General features: G+C 51.6%; 1 protein-coding gene across 8 annotated transcripts in view; it reads left to right on the plus strand.

The window, feature by feature from the left end:
- hoxb3a (homeobox B3a) overlaps positions 1 to 13,520 on the plus strand; it is a 68,092-nt gene that overhangs the window by 45,317 nt on the left and 9,255 nt on the right. For 4 of the 8 annotated variants that reach the window (XM_086170976.1, XM_086170978.1, XM_086170977.1 and 1 more), the window contains one exon: positions 9,542 to 9,608. The exons of 1 other annotated variant lie outside the window; for it this stretch is intronic. The gene's annotated coding sequence lies outside the window, so the exon portion shown is untranslated. Of the gene's footprint in view, positions 1 to 2,933; positions 3,244 to 8,473; positions 8,556 to 9,541; positions 9,609 to 12,236; positions 12,578 to 13,520 lie in introns of those variants that run through there. 3 more of the 8 variants (XM_086170980.1, XM_086170981.1, XM_086170979.1) reach the window with 3 other exon arrangements.

Raw genomic sequence — 13,520 nt, forward strand, 5'->3', positions numbered from 1 at the left:
ATTATTATTATTATTATTATTAGTAGTAGTAGTAGTAGTAGTAGTAGTAGCATTATGTTGCACTTCCTGTGCATCTCCACGCCCCGTCCCGTTTCCTTGAGAGAGCGCGCACACGCACGCGTGCAACTTAAGTGTAGCCGTAGGGGAGCTTGGAGAGATCGTTTGTGAACCTGTATGTGTGTGTGTAAGAGAGAGAGAGTGTGTGTGTTCTCGCTGTCCGCCGCCATGTCCCAGACAATATCCCGCCTCATCCCTGCAAATGCGTGTGTGTGTGTGTGTGGGGGGGGGGGGGGGTCTGCTCCTCGTCGTCTCTCGAACATTGATGCATTAACGGGGGTCCAAACGGGGTGTGTGTGTGTGTTTGTGAGGGGGGGGAGTCGTGTCTCCGTCGCGGACCGTCTTGACTTTGACCGGAAGTGGCGGAGTCTTGAAGTCGCACGTCTGCGGTTTCTTATCCAGCCTGTTTGCGGGGACAGATAGTTCCGCGTCAGCTCACATTCCTGAACTGCGTGCAAAGCTGTGCAGAATTGTGTGTGTGTGCGTGCGTGTGTGTGTGTGTGTGCTCCCGCCGCTGGAGTAACGCTTACAACTGATTTATTACACAGGCGTTACGTCTGTTACTTGTTTGTTGCCAGGAGTTCACATATTGTGCTTAGAAGGTGTGATTTCTCTGACACGCGTGGGCCGCTGAGTGGATGCTTGTGTGTGTGTGTGTGGACACACGCCGTGATTTATTTTTTGGAAAATTGTTTTTATTTTCCTGGACTGAGTTAAACGTCTCTAAGCGAATCGATTAACGTGCAGCTGATCAGCTATGGGTAGGGGGCTTTCCACGCGTGTTCCTCAACACACTACGACACGCATTTAGTCCACAGACTCCGGGATCCGGGAACCCCGCATAGTATCGGGTCAATTTAAATATCATGTGTTTTTAGCTATTTGAGTAGGGATTCGTTGTCCTAATTCCGCTTCTCATCGATGAAAACACGCGTGTCACCTGACATATTTATAATAACTATATTTATTTATCAATCTTTCCGTGTACCTCTGCTTTACGATCACACGATTGGAATATTCAAGCCAAACCGATATGTTGCGATCGATCCGCGTTCATTGCATTTTCGGTCAGACTCCCCCTTCAAACCCGAGAAATAAGAATTACACTATAATTTAAGACGAATATAACAGTAAAATATGGCCATAAAGCTCATAAAGCGGAATCCCGGGGAGGCGGCGGCGTGCGGCTCCGGAAACCTCAGACAACAGCAGGACATAAATCAGCGAACCGCTCGGCCTCATAAATCTGCAGCCGCGCGTAATAATGTGCTTATAAACCTGTTATAACAGACATGAATTATTATTACATTGTTATTACTATTATTAAACTTGTATGTACATTATCTTTTTTTTTTTTTACTATTATAATTATTACTGTTATTATTATCATAGTTGTTATTATTTCCCGGAGGCCTTCGGGCGCTTCATGGTAATTTGTAATTTTCAAGCGTGGTGGAAAAAAATGATATATTCTATTTATCCTTTCCTTATTGATTTATTTATTTATTGTTTTATACATTTGTAGTCACCGTAAAGCTTGCACGAGTAAAAACGGGAGCGGATTCCAGCCGCCCTCCTCCTCCTCCTCTTCACCCTCCGTCTTTTATCATAAAAAATAAGGTTTTCTTCTCTGGGGTTGCAAAGTATCACCACCTCCATTTATTTCTCGGCGGCGTGCAGTTGGCGTGTGTGTGTGTGTGCGGCCGAAGGTAGGTCTATACGCGTGGGAAGATAACACGAATACACACAAAGAGGCAGACAAAGCGGGAACAAGCAGGCCGTCTGTCTTCATCTGTTCGGGCGTTATTTTCCACGGTTACAGCGACCACCGGGCGGATCACGTGGTTGAAAAAAAAAACGTCAACCGGTAAAAATCTGGCGATGACAAACTAAAACGGATTTTTTCTTCCTTCACGTCCGCCACGCGCCGTTATCACGCAAATAATCACGGGTCAAAGGTGACGCAAGTAATCTGGGTCACAGCCACGATAGACGTCAAAAACCGCTGTTATTAACCAGTAATAAACGCATCGTTGTGTAATAACACTGTTATTAACTGGGGGGGGGTATCAACGGGGTTTAAGCAGGAAACAAATAAATCACGTCGACCTGTAAACGAGCCGTGCACGGCGGAAAACGGTGCGGGCTCCTCGTGCACGACGCGCGGGGGAAATCTCGACGCGTGGTCCGCTCTTCCTCCCCGCCGCCGGCTCGCAGCTTGACGCCATGTAACGACCAACATCTGGACCGCACACAAGACGAACCCTCCCATACAACACACACACATATACACACACCTTCCACAACCTCGCCGTCAGTTCACGGGCTCGGTTCGGGAACCGGTGGAGGTGGAGAAACAGAAATCGTGATCGTGAACGTCGAAAGCCGTCCAAGGTTCCGTAGATCCGCGGCGGAAATACAAAAAAAAAAAAGCGCAGCGACGGAAATATTTGAAATATCCGGTGTTTCCGGTCCACGCTAACCGTCGTGACCCAAAAAAACAAAACAAAACAAAAAAACATCGGGACCGACACTCCGGGGGTGGGGAACCAGCCAGGCTTCACCCGCGACCCCCGTGGGGAACCGGGCCTGCCCCCGCCCCGGTGTTGTGGGGCCGTGGGCCCCCCCCTCCCCCGCAACAGAGGGCCGCCATATACAGGGCAAGTCCGCCGCATATAGGCGGGGTAGGGGTGCGGGTTGGGGCGGGGGTGGGGGGGCGACGACGGCGTGCAGAGTAAAGTAGCCGTCCGTGTCCGGCCGGTAGCCACTGGCTATCAGGGGCGGCGGAGGCGTGCGGCTCGCCCCCCCCCCCCCCCGGAACCGGGGACGTTAACGACCGACGCCTCCTACACCTTTTATTTTGAAACAACCGGCGCCTCGAACGCGTTCCGGTGTTCCTCGGCTCCGTTTTCTATCTCGACGTTTCGCAACGGAGAAAAAAAAAAAAACAACCGAGAGGAAAAAAAAAAGTCGAATTGGCCGCGCGTAATTACGCGCACGAAATCGCGAAAAATCCCGTCCAGGAATCTCCAGCAGGAAACATCCGCGCCCCTCGACTACGTCTCCATCCGCGTCCGAAAGTAGGCTGCATCCGGGAAGGAACCAAAGCACACCGGAGCGGGAGGTCCAGGAAAAACACACACGCACGCACACACACACGCACAAGGCGCCGACGGCAGAGCGCAGGTAAGCCGTTCTTCCGGGATGCGTCCCTCTCGGTGTGCCTTCTTCGCTCGTCCCCGTCATTCGCGCACACATATACACACACACACACACGCACACACACACATGCACGCTCGACGTGTCATTAATTATTTTGTTGTGCGACCGCGATCCGTCGTGAACCCTCCGCCGGGGAGTGCCGCTGCACGTCGCTTCAGTCGCTAGCAAAAAAGAAAACAAACCAAAAAAAAAAAAAAAAAAAACATACAAAAACAATTTTTTCCGACTCTGCTAGCGTGTCCGTGAACGCAACTGAAGACGACCGTCCCAGTCGGTAAAAGACAAGCGCAGTAAAAGGACGCGTCCACCCCCCACCCCCACCCCCACCCTCCAGAGAAAAGAAGTTTACTCGATGCGTGATGTGTGCGTGTGTAGAAGGAGAGAGGTGTGCGTGCACGCGCGTGCGTGAGACCCCCATAGAAAAGGATCACGGGAGCTGACGGCGAGGTGCGAGGGAAGAAGATGCATGTCCGCCGCGCAGTGATTTATGGTAGTGTGAAAAGATTGCTTACTTAAGAAGCCCCCCCACCCCCCAGTTCTTCCTCCCTCTTCCCTTTTTCCTGCTCGTCCATGGAGTGTGTGTCCTCCCGGGGTTCCCCAACATGCAAAAAACACACCCTTCCTCGAAGGACAAGGTCTGAATTTGTGTGGATCTGGGTTTTTTTTTGGCTCCCGGCTTGTCTTCGGGGTTCCTCCAGATGTGGCTCATCTGGTTCCAGATCAGTCCCCATCCATTCAGGCCCAGAGGAGATTAAAATTCCGCCCCCCGTCGTTATTAAATGTGATTGGCCGGGGGCTTGAGCGGGCCAGGTGAGCCCGCTTTGGGTTGGGACACAGGTTGTCCTAAGGTTCAGGTTGAGCTGCTGTTTTTGTGTGTTCTGCATGACGGGCCGCCGCCGTCGCCGCCGCCATCGCCTCCGCTGCCTCCCCGGGCAACTCAGATCTTCACAGGGATAAGACTGAAGGTTTGCTTCCGTGTCGTTTTGTTTTGCTGTCAGCACCCCCCCCCCCCCCCCTCCTCCTCTTCATTTCTTCACGTGTCAGGCCCAAAGGGATGTTTTGAGGGGGAAAACCTGCATGTCTCCTGCAAACATCAACGCCTGGAGACGCAGAATGCACAAAAACTAGCATCCAGGCTCATTGCAGGCCGTGTCTACCTCCAGCCCACGAGGCTGTTTCTGGTACAGCCCCGGATCCACGTATCATTCCTGTGGCGGCCACTCCAGGAGACGCCGACGGGTCTGATTTTTACCAATGCAACCTGTTGAGGGTAGACGCAATGAGGCCTGGAAGCCGTGTAATCAAAACATTGGGAACGCGGGCAGGTGACCGTCATTGGTCGGAGAATCTCCGGTGGCGGGGCGGCTGTTGCAATGAAAGGCTTTTCCAGATGCAGACTTTAAACATTGCAGGATTTTCACGGCGCAAACAGGCGGATGTTAATTAGGCTCCCAGGCCCGTCAGGGAGGTGTGTAATCGGGTTTAGGGGGCTGCAGAGCTCCGCAGAACCTGGATTGTGTGGGATCTGGACCTGTTTGGTTGTTTAGATAGATTTCCGGGGTGACTTGGCTCAAAAGCAAAGGCCAGCGAGTTTTTTCTTCTTTTTGTAATTATTCTTCGAATGTTGGAATCCGACACGAGTAGGCTGCGTGATGCCGTGTCAGGCAGAATGCTAACCGGTGGTTTTCTCCATTTACTAGCCTTAGCAATACAGTTCACCCTGTCCTCCTCTGCCCTTTTCATCTGTGAGCCTCTGCACACACACAGGGCTACATTCACCCCCCCCCACACACACACACTTGGTGAGCTTGGCACTTTTCATGCCCCTCCAACCCCCACCCCCCACTCACACCACCCACTTCCCAATTTCACCTCCAGCCCACTCATTCTCTTGCCTCTTTCTGGTGTCAGGGCTTCCTTTTGAGTGCAGGGTTAAAGATTAGCATCTCGGCTAAAGATTAACTCGTCATCAATGGAAGGTGCTGATGGCAGGGGATTCTGGCCCGGGGATTGTCGGTGACACGGGCATGCGTGACCCTGTCGGCAGGCTGCGGGATGACGGGAACGGCGCTGGGTGGCGCGGAAGACAAGACAACGCCATCTCACACAACTACTCTTTGAGCTAAAACCACGCGGCTGATTCCAAACGCCAAAGCCCCATGAGTCCCCTCGACAGTCTGGTCGGGTTTAGATGCGTATAAATTACATCCTGCGAAATCGAGAAAAAAAAAGAAGAGTTTTAATCCCCGTTCCCTTCGCCCTGGTAATTTTCTGGAATCAGTCCAGCTCTGGTTATTGTTTTACATCTCCACAAGTGCCGTGGAAGGCTGCCGCCGTCTGCGCGAGTAGAATTTATCACCGACAGAGGCCGATGGCCTAAACAGTGGTTAAATAGGTCTTTTGTGTGAGGACAGGCAGGATGCCTCAGATCCGGGTCCACCGCCAGGAGTCACCCGCTGCAATAAGTGCAAGGCTTGTTCATATTTCACTGACCTGAATGGAGAAAATATATCCAAAGTGTTATATGCATGTGTGTGTGTGTGTGTGTGGGTGGATGTGTGTGAGCATGACAGAAAACATGTATTTTCCTGCAATGTGGCTTCATTAGCCCGACATGTTTAGTTGTTAGCCGGGCCGTCCACACCCAGGAAGCTCCAGCGATACAGATCAGCGGTGAAACTATTTCCGTGACACGTGAACTTGCACAGGGTAGCGGACACACACACACACACACACACACACACACACATATACATACAAACATCTCCTTGTTTTGCACGCATGCGTGAGAACTGAGGCACGGGCCTTTTTTCAACGTGCTCCAAAACCAATTAGATTAGCCACGTTTAGGGGGTAATGAGAAATAATCCCAGAAAACAGGCAGTCCTGTCAGGAGGATCTCAGAGACCGTCGCTGGTCCTCGACACCCCCCTTCACAGAAAGTTTAATTGAAAAGCCTGGGAAAGAACAACAGATCGAGCAGACAGATGTCTCCCCGTAGCAGTCGCGGTTTCCCTCTTGAGTGCAGATGCGTCTGAAGAGAGAAAAAACGAGTGTTGAAACATATGCGCCGTAGGAGATGGGATGTGTTGCAGTGGCGGGCTTGTCGTCGCTTCCCATTTGGCCGGTCTCTGTGGATGTAGCCACCGCTGCCGCTACTGCTACTGCTGCTGCTCGGCCGTTCAACCTCATTACATTTCAAAAGGGTCTCGGAACGGGCCCGATGACAAATGTCTCAGTGCAAACAACGAAAAAAAAAAAAAAGGAAAATGGCGCCCCAAACAGATGGGAGGTTAGAAGCGGGAAGGGCGTAAAACATTCGCCGGGTGGGTGGGTAGGGGGGGAGCAAGTGGAAGGAAAACCCCACGAAACGACGCAAGAAGCGTTTTACGTCCCCATGTTATCAATAAAAGATATTGTGCGGGAGAACGGGCGCCACCCGTAGCGACAACAAACGCTCACCGCCGTACAGCCGCGTCCAGCTTAGCGTGTCTGCTAGCCGTAAACGTCCATATGTGGGTAAACACACCCAGAGGGTTGGTTGCCCCCCCCGGCTTGATTAATCACCAGACTGAACGCCATTGGAAATAGTTTGGAAAGAATGTTAATGGCTGTTGAGCCGTGGTCGCGCTGGAATTAGGTGAAATCTGGACAAAGCGGCGGAGCAACGGCCCGATCATGTTCACATTATTTTGTTTGATTTTTGAAATGGTTCTTATCGCTGAAGTCCCCCATTGGTTATTTAATCCCCTCCTCCCGGCATTGGAGGGTACAGAGGTGGACATTTGTAGAATCCACCCTCCCCTGCAAACTCGGCACCGCTTTTTTTGTGAATGCTTATCACGAGCGATGTTAGCTCTGAGCGATTTAAGACTGTAACGCGACTCCCGGAGCAACTCCAATGGAAACAAAGCCAGAGTTAGAAATGAGCCTCTTCCCGTTGTGTAAATCTTACCGCTAAATGTTTTCTGCTCGTGGCTATTTTTAGACAAGTTGAAACAACCCTGAAAAACACGTTTGTCATCTCCAGTCTAACCATTGTCTATTACACATTAATTACATGTGTATTTTGCTCAGTGTGCTCATTACTAAGTGTTTGGATGGTGATGGGGCTTCCTGTTTTGGCCGCTACTTTTTCTGAGCGGCGTAAAAGGAGGATGATAAGAATGGATGCCGGGTTGCGCTGACTCGCTGCGGCGTGTTAATGGGTGGCAGGAGCACTCCGGCTGCGGGTTGATCATTAAAGTGCTCAGCTTTTGCTTCTCGGGGGTCAAAGGTCATGCTCTGAGAGCTGTACTCCAATATGTCACTGTGTAAGTGCTTTTTAGAGGGCTACCAACACCACATGGTGCTTTCTGGAAATAAATAACCTCAGACCCGTGGACGTTTAGGGCAGAGTTGCTAAAGTGTCGTTTGGGTGTCGCGTCGTTTGTGTCTTCGGGACTTTTCCAGCCTTGGACCAGGAAGAGACGAGGTTCGACTCTACGCCGGCCTGTTTATTGTCAGTCCACACATTTTATTTTTAAAAGTGATGCCTGGGTCGGATGGGGCTACAGCCAAACCAGACAGAGATAAGAATAGGGAAGGGTCGGATCAGAACATTAGGCTTCTACTTTCATAGAAAAGATCTATTTTTCTAAAATAAAGGGAAAATGGCTGGTTTGGAAAATCTAGAGCAGGAGAATTAGTCAAACAAAGTTTCCCTTTTTCTTACAGAAAAGTCTAGTTTCAGGGACGGGGAGCAAACAACAACAACAATAGTTCTGGGTCCGGACTAGAACTTCCTCTGCTTTGTTTACATCCTAAAGAGTGCGTTGAATGAAAAAAAAAAACAACAAAACAGAAAGCTGTACAGAACTCATCAGGATTTCTTTCAGCTAAATCTGCCCCCCCCCCCCCCCCCCATCCACCCACACACACACACACACACACACCACCCCCTTTTTTGAAGGTTTCACTCAAACCCCGTCATCTGCCGGTGCTGGCTGAGGCAGGCGGCCTCCTCCCTTTGTCTCGGCCTCCATGCTAGCCGGCTAAGCTAGTCGGACCCGCATCACTTCCCCGGCAACTTTGCACTCGTCCGCTGCTGATCCGCGATCTCTCCGGAGGGGCGGGGTGGGGCCGGGGTTTGGGGTGGGGGTCCGGCGGAGGAGGGCCCGCCCGGCCGGCCGGCGCTGCGCTACAAGCGGCCGGGGCTGCGTCCAGCGACCCGCACGGAAACCATCAATAAGTTTCCAGTGGCGGCAGCGGATCCGATGGTGGCCGGTAACCGGGAGGTCTGGGGAGCTTTTCTTTTGATTTATGGGTTTGTGTGTGTGTGTGTGTGTGTATTTGTGTGTGTGGGGGTGCGCGGGGTGGGGAGGAGGACGAGGATGAGGAGGGGCAGTTTGCTTCTTTTTTTTATGCAACGCGTTTTGACGCAGCTCGGATTTTGCGCCACGACGGCTGACGGATTTACCGGGAAGTGTGTGTTCGTTTGTGTGTGTGTGTGTGTGTGAGTATGTGTGTGTGTGTGTGTGTCCTGACCCCTAGATGAGGGCAACCGGACCTGAATCCTGATGCTGGTTCGTAGCTGGGTGGATGCAGAGCAGCCCGGAAACCTTTTTATTTGTTTTTCTTTTTTTTTGGAAACTTTTGGTATTCTGGACTTTTTATGTTTTTTTCGTAATTTTATGAATCGCTATTTCCAGTGTGGGTGTGTTTTATGGTCTTTTATTCCCTCACCCCCCCACCCCATAATCATTTAACAATGACTGGCTTTGTGGATCCAAAACATCAGGGAACTTTTCGATGCTGTTTTATCTCAAATATTTTTTTTAATAAATGGAAAAAGGTTGAGATTTTTTTTAACATCTTATTTATTTAGATAAACTCAGTCCTTATCGTAATTTTACGTGTCGTTGCTATTTAATGATCGTCCGTTTTCGGGAAATAATCCCGGATTATATTCACCGTATTTTTTTCTCCCCCCGTCGTTTCCAGCCGTTCGTTTCCCGTAAAATCCGGATTGCGGGTTAACGAGGATTCTACTGAGGATATCGAACTAATAATAATATGAATAATAATATAATGATAATGATAATAATCTGGACTAATAATCCCTCGTCATCCCACCTCCTCCCGCTGCTTTCATTCTGGACATGATTCCAGTTGTAGTAGTCAGATTAGACCAGGCGGATTAGCCTTTTCTCTCTTATCAGATTATTTGTTTGCAAAACGAGACCTTTGACGCCATATCTCTCTCCCCCCCTCCACCCTGCAGCTCTTAGAAGATCACCGGGGGCCGCGTTCTCGCAACCGTACACCAGGGATTAGGAGAAAAAACACCGGTGAGTTGCCATTTTTACACACTAAAATATATGTATATTTATTTCCTGATATATTAGTTACAAATTCTGCTGCACGGTTATGTTCGCGGCGGATGATCATGGATCAGATGCACGCGGCATTTGAACTGAGAACCGGGCGAAGGTTATAAACAGAAAATCCAAATTCGTTTTATAATTATTATTTCAATTATTTTCCATCTTACCGGATCTCACTTCAAATCATCCTATATACTTATGTCTTATTGAAACGATCAGGACTATACTTATTATTATTTAAATGATTAAACCTCATGTTGATCAGAAAAATATCAAACTCACTTCTATCATTATTATAATTTATACTATTATTTCAATTAGCAGCAGTTGTGGTAGCAATAGTAATAAAAAATGCTACTAGTAGTATACATATTCATATACATACTGTTTATGTAACATAGTGTTATTATTACGCATTCAACAATTACGAGCAGGAATGAAATGACGAAAAGAAACAGGAATATTCTTGTCCTTTATTTGTGACGTTTAAATTATAATTAAATAAGAAACGTCAAAGAAAAAGCCCTGTGCATATGTGTGCGTGCGTGTCTGTGTGTGTGTGTGTGTGTGTGCGTGTGTGTGTGGGCGTGTGTGTAATGTAATATGTAGAAATGACGCGTGCTAATGTAATGTAATCCGGAAGCACGTGGGCCGCGTGGGAGCCGTCCACGGGGGTCACGCCGTCATTCAATGAGACATTTATTAAGGCGGGAAACTGCGGGTTAACGGCGGCACCGGGGAACAGACGTGTCCTTCCGGGTTGAGGTAGTGGGCACGCGTGGCATCTCGTGGATTAGAGTGGGTCGTAATTTATGTGTGTGTTAAAATCCCGCTGCAAAGGGAGGTAGTTTCCTGCGTGTCGTGTCAGGGAGCCTCCTCGGGTGGATGGATGTCCCGGGTTGAGGAAGAGGAGAAGCGTGAAACTCAATATCCGTGACGCAATCCACGCGCCTCCGCCATCCAAGAAAAATACAGTCGTATCTCCTCCTTCACCGGAAACGCGTGTTTCCCCCCCACGGATCACTTTGTAGATGCTCCCCCCACCCCCACCCACCCGTGGGAAGATGGAGGGAAAACGAAGAAGCAGGCGATGAGGTGTTCGGTTAATCCACGCAGGGCTCGGCTCCCCACGCACCGAGCTCATCCGCGCCTGTCCGCAGCCCGCAGCGACTGCTATCTGCTTGCGAGTCGCAGCAGTTTAGCGACGCGCACGCACACGCACACACACAGATAAACATACACTCCAGCCGCGGCGAGAGAGAACTCATAAATCTTACGTAGCCATAAAGGACAGGAGCAGTGTCCCGAATAATAAAAATAGTGTGTGTGTGTGTGTGTATGTGTGTGTGTGTGTGTGTGTGTGTGTGTGTGTGTGTGTGAGAGTGGGTGTGTGTGTGTGAGAGAGAGAGAGGGCGTGCGTGAGGTGACGCAATGCAAGACACCTTCATCTCTCCGTTCTGTTCTCATCTCCTCATTGGGAGTTTCAAGCATCCTTCCTCACTCTCTGCTCCTCTTCCTCCTCCTCCTCCTCTCCTTCCCCACCTTTCTTATCTAATATCCGAGGCGTGGTGAGGCGGAGGGGGCGCAGAATCCTCAGTTTACGGTGGCGTTGTCGGATTAGATTAGATTGGCTAGATTATAACCGCCCCGCAGATCTTGCACACGCAGGAAACACCAGAGTCACGTGATAGGTGGCGGTTATTGGAGTGGATGCTAAATATATAAAATATATGTATAAAAAAACAACAAGAAAATCAACAATAATCTGAGTCGGATTATGTAATCTAGGATTATGTGATCGGATTAGGGAGCTGTGATTCTTCCGGTAATCCATCGGGGTTATGGCGCGTCCTGATTGGCCGCCAGGGTCCGGACCGAAGTTTCCGGACGGAGAGCCAATAGGGACGGAGGCGGGAAGTCACGGGGGGGGGGGGATCGTGGCGTGGATTCCCGCCGCCGGCGTGTGGGGACGAAGGGGGGGGGGGGGGGGGGGGGGGGGGGCGAACCGGCGTCATTCGTGCGTGACGCTTTGATGGAGGAGCACCGGCGGCCGTGACTTCCCGGTACACGGTGCTGACAGCGGTGGCCGGGTGGGGGAAGGGGGCAGTATGGGGACGCGTCCGGGGATACCGGAGCAGCCGCCGCCGCCGCCAGCACGGGCTGCAGCCGGTGTTCGCGGGGATTAAAACGCCACCTCCGGGGAGACCGGGAGGGAAGAAGGAGGCGGAGGAGGAGGAGGAGGAGGAGGAGAACAAGGAGCATCCAAACATGCGGTGGGGTGTCGTTTCCGCGGCGGGCTCGTCCCCGGGAGGCCGCCGGGCTGCAGAGTGAGCGGCTCCCGCAGCGGCGCCGCCGACGGGGAAGGACGGTAACCGGAGGCCATTGTTGTCGCCGGGGCGGAAGAGGGTAGGAGGCGGGGGCGGGCGGCGGGGGCACAGCAGGCAGGCAGGCAGGAAGCGGCCAGGCGCCCCGGTGAGCTCCGCTCCCGTGCAAATCGAGCCCACCCGTTATTTCCGCCCCCCCCTCCCCGTCAAGCCCGTATCCCGAGCATCTCGCCCCTCCAGACCCTCCAGACCCTCCGGACCCTCCGGACCCCCTCCTCCACCTCCACCTCCGCGGCCGAGGTCTTTCGGATCGGCCGGCGGTTCTCGCCGCCCCCCTGCTGCCCGCCGCTGCTGCCGGTCGGTGGACTCGACGCGGTGCCGGAGGAGCAGCGGAACGGAGCGGGGAGGAGGCGGCGGCGGCGGCGGCGGGGGGGGGGGGACCGGATAACCGGAGAGAGGACTGCTCGACAGCTCGATCGGGATTTCTTTTTTTTTTTTTTTTTTTTTATTCTCAACCGATTCCCGGTCGGACTGAGGACTAATCTGCGATGCGGTGCCGCCGGGTCCCCGCCGGCCTGGACCGGGACCACCGGCGCTGAACGGCGGAAGGTAAGGGGAGGGGGGTTACCGGCGTGTGCGAGGCCCGGGACCGGGCACCGGTGGATGCTCGAGCCGGAAACAACGACCGGGAACCGTGCGGCGTGTTTGTTGTGAGCCCCGGTGATTTATGGCCCGGATGACTCCCATCCCGGTTCAACGAGAGTTCACAATGCTTCACGCCGCCATGGCACCCCCGCCCCCCCACTCCTCTTCTTCCTCATCCGTTTCTTTCTTCATCTCCTTCAATCCCACTCAGCCTCTTCCTCCCCTCCACTTATTTACATCCACTGCAGTAGCTTAGCATTTCTGTTATCCCCCCCCCCCCACTGCTCATATGCGTGTACAGCAGACCCCCCATACACATAGACATATACATACACGCACACATACACACCACCTAGGATCTATTTTTTCCCATCGCAAAATAATACAAACTTTATTTGAATTATTTTTATTTAAGTCGCACGTCGTGTGGATTGGCGGAGACCGTGAACGCACCACGGCAACAATAGCCCTACATCCATCTCCTGCGTGCGTGTGTGTGTTTTTTTTTTTTTTTTTTGTCCTGCCTCGGCGTGTCTTCGATGTCCGTTAGCGGGAATCTTGTCCAAGTTAATGCGCTCTCCTTGCCTCTGCGTGCGGGTGTGTGTTTGTGCGTGTCCTGTCTTCTTGCGTGGGCCAGTCGCCATTTGTAATTTTATATCCACGGATTAAAGAGACACCGGACACCGAGGCCGAACCTCTCCCACCTCCCATCTCTATCGCTCTTGTTTTTGTTTAGGGGTGTGCGTGTGCGTGTGCGTGTGCGTAGTCCCAGCGAGTGTAAGTGGATTATTCCGGGAGGCGTGTATAAAGTTGGTGATCGTATTAATCCGCGGCCCTACATGCCCGGGGCTCAGACATTACGTGTCCCGTTTAATGGCGAAACAGCGATATGATTTAATAACATATT

This window comes from Fistularia commersonii, chromosome 23 (assembly GCF_037954325.1).
Source record: "Fistularia commersonii isolate RoL2024-O1a breed Wild chromosome 23, RoL_Fcom_v1.0, whole genome shotgun sequence".
Classification (NCBI taxonomy): domain Eukaryota; kingdom Metazoa; phylum Chordata; class Actinopteri; order Syngnathiformes; family Fistulariidae; genus Fistularia; species Fistularia commersonii.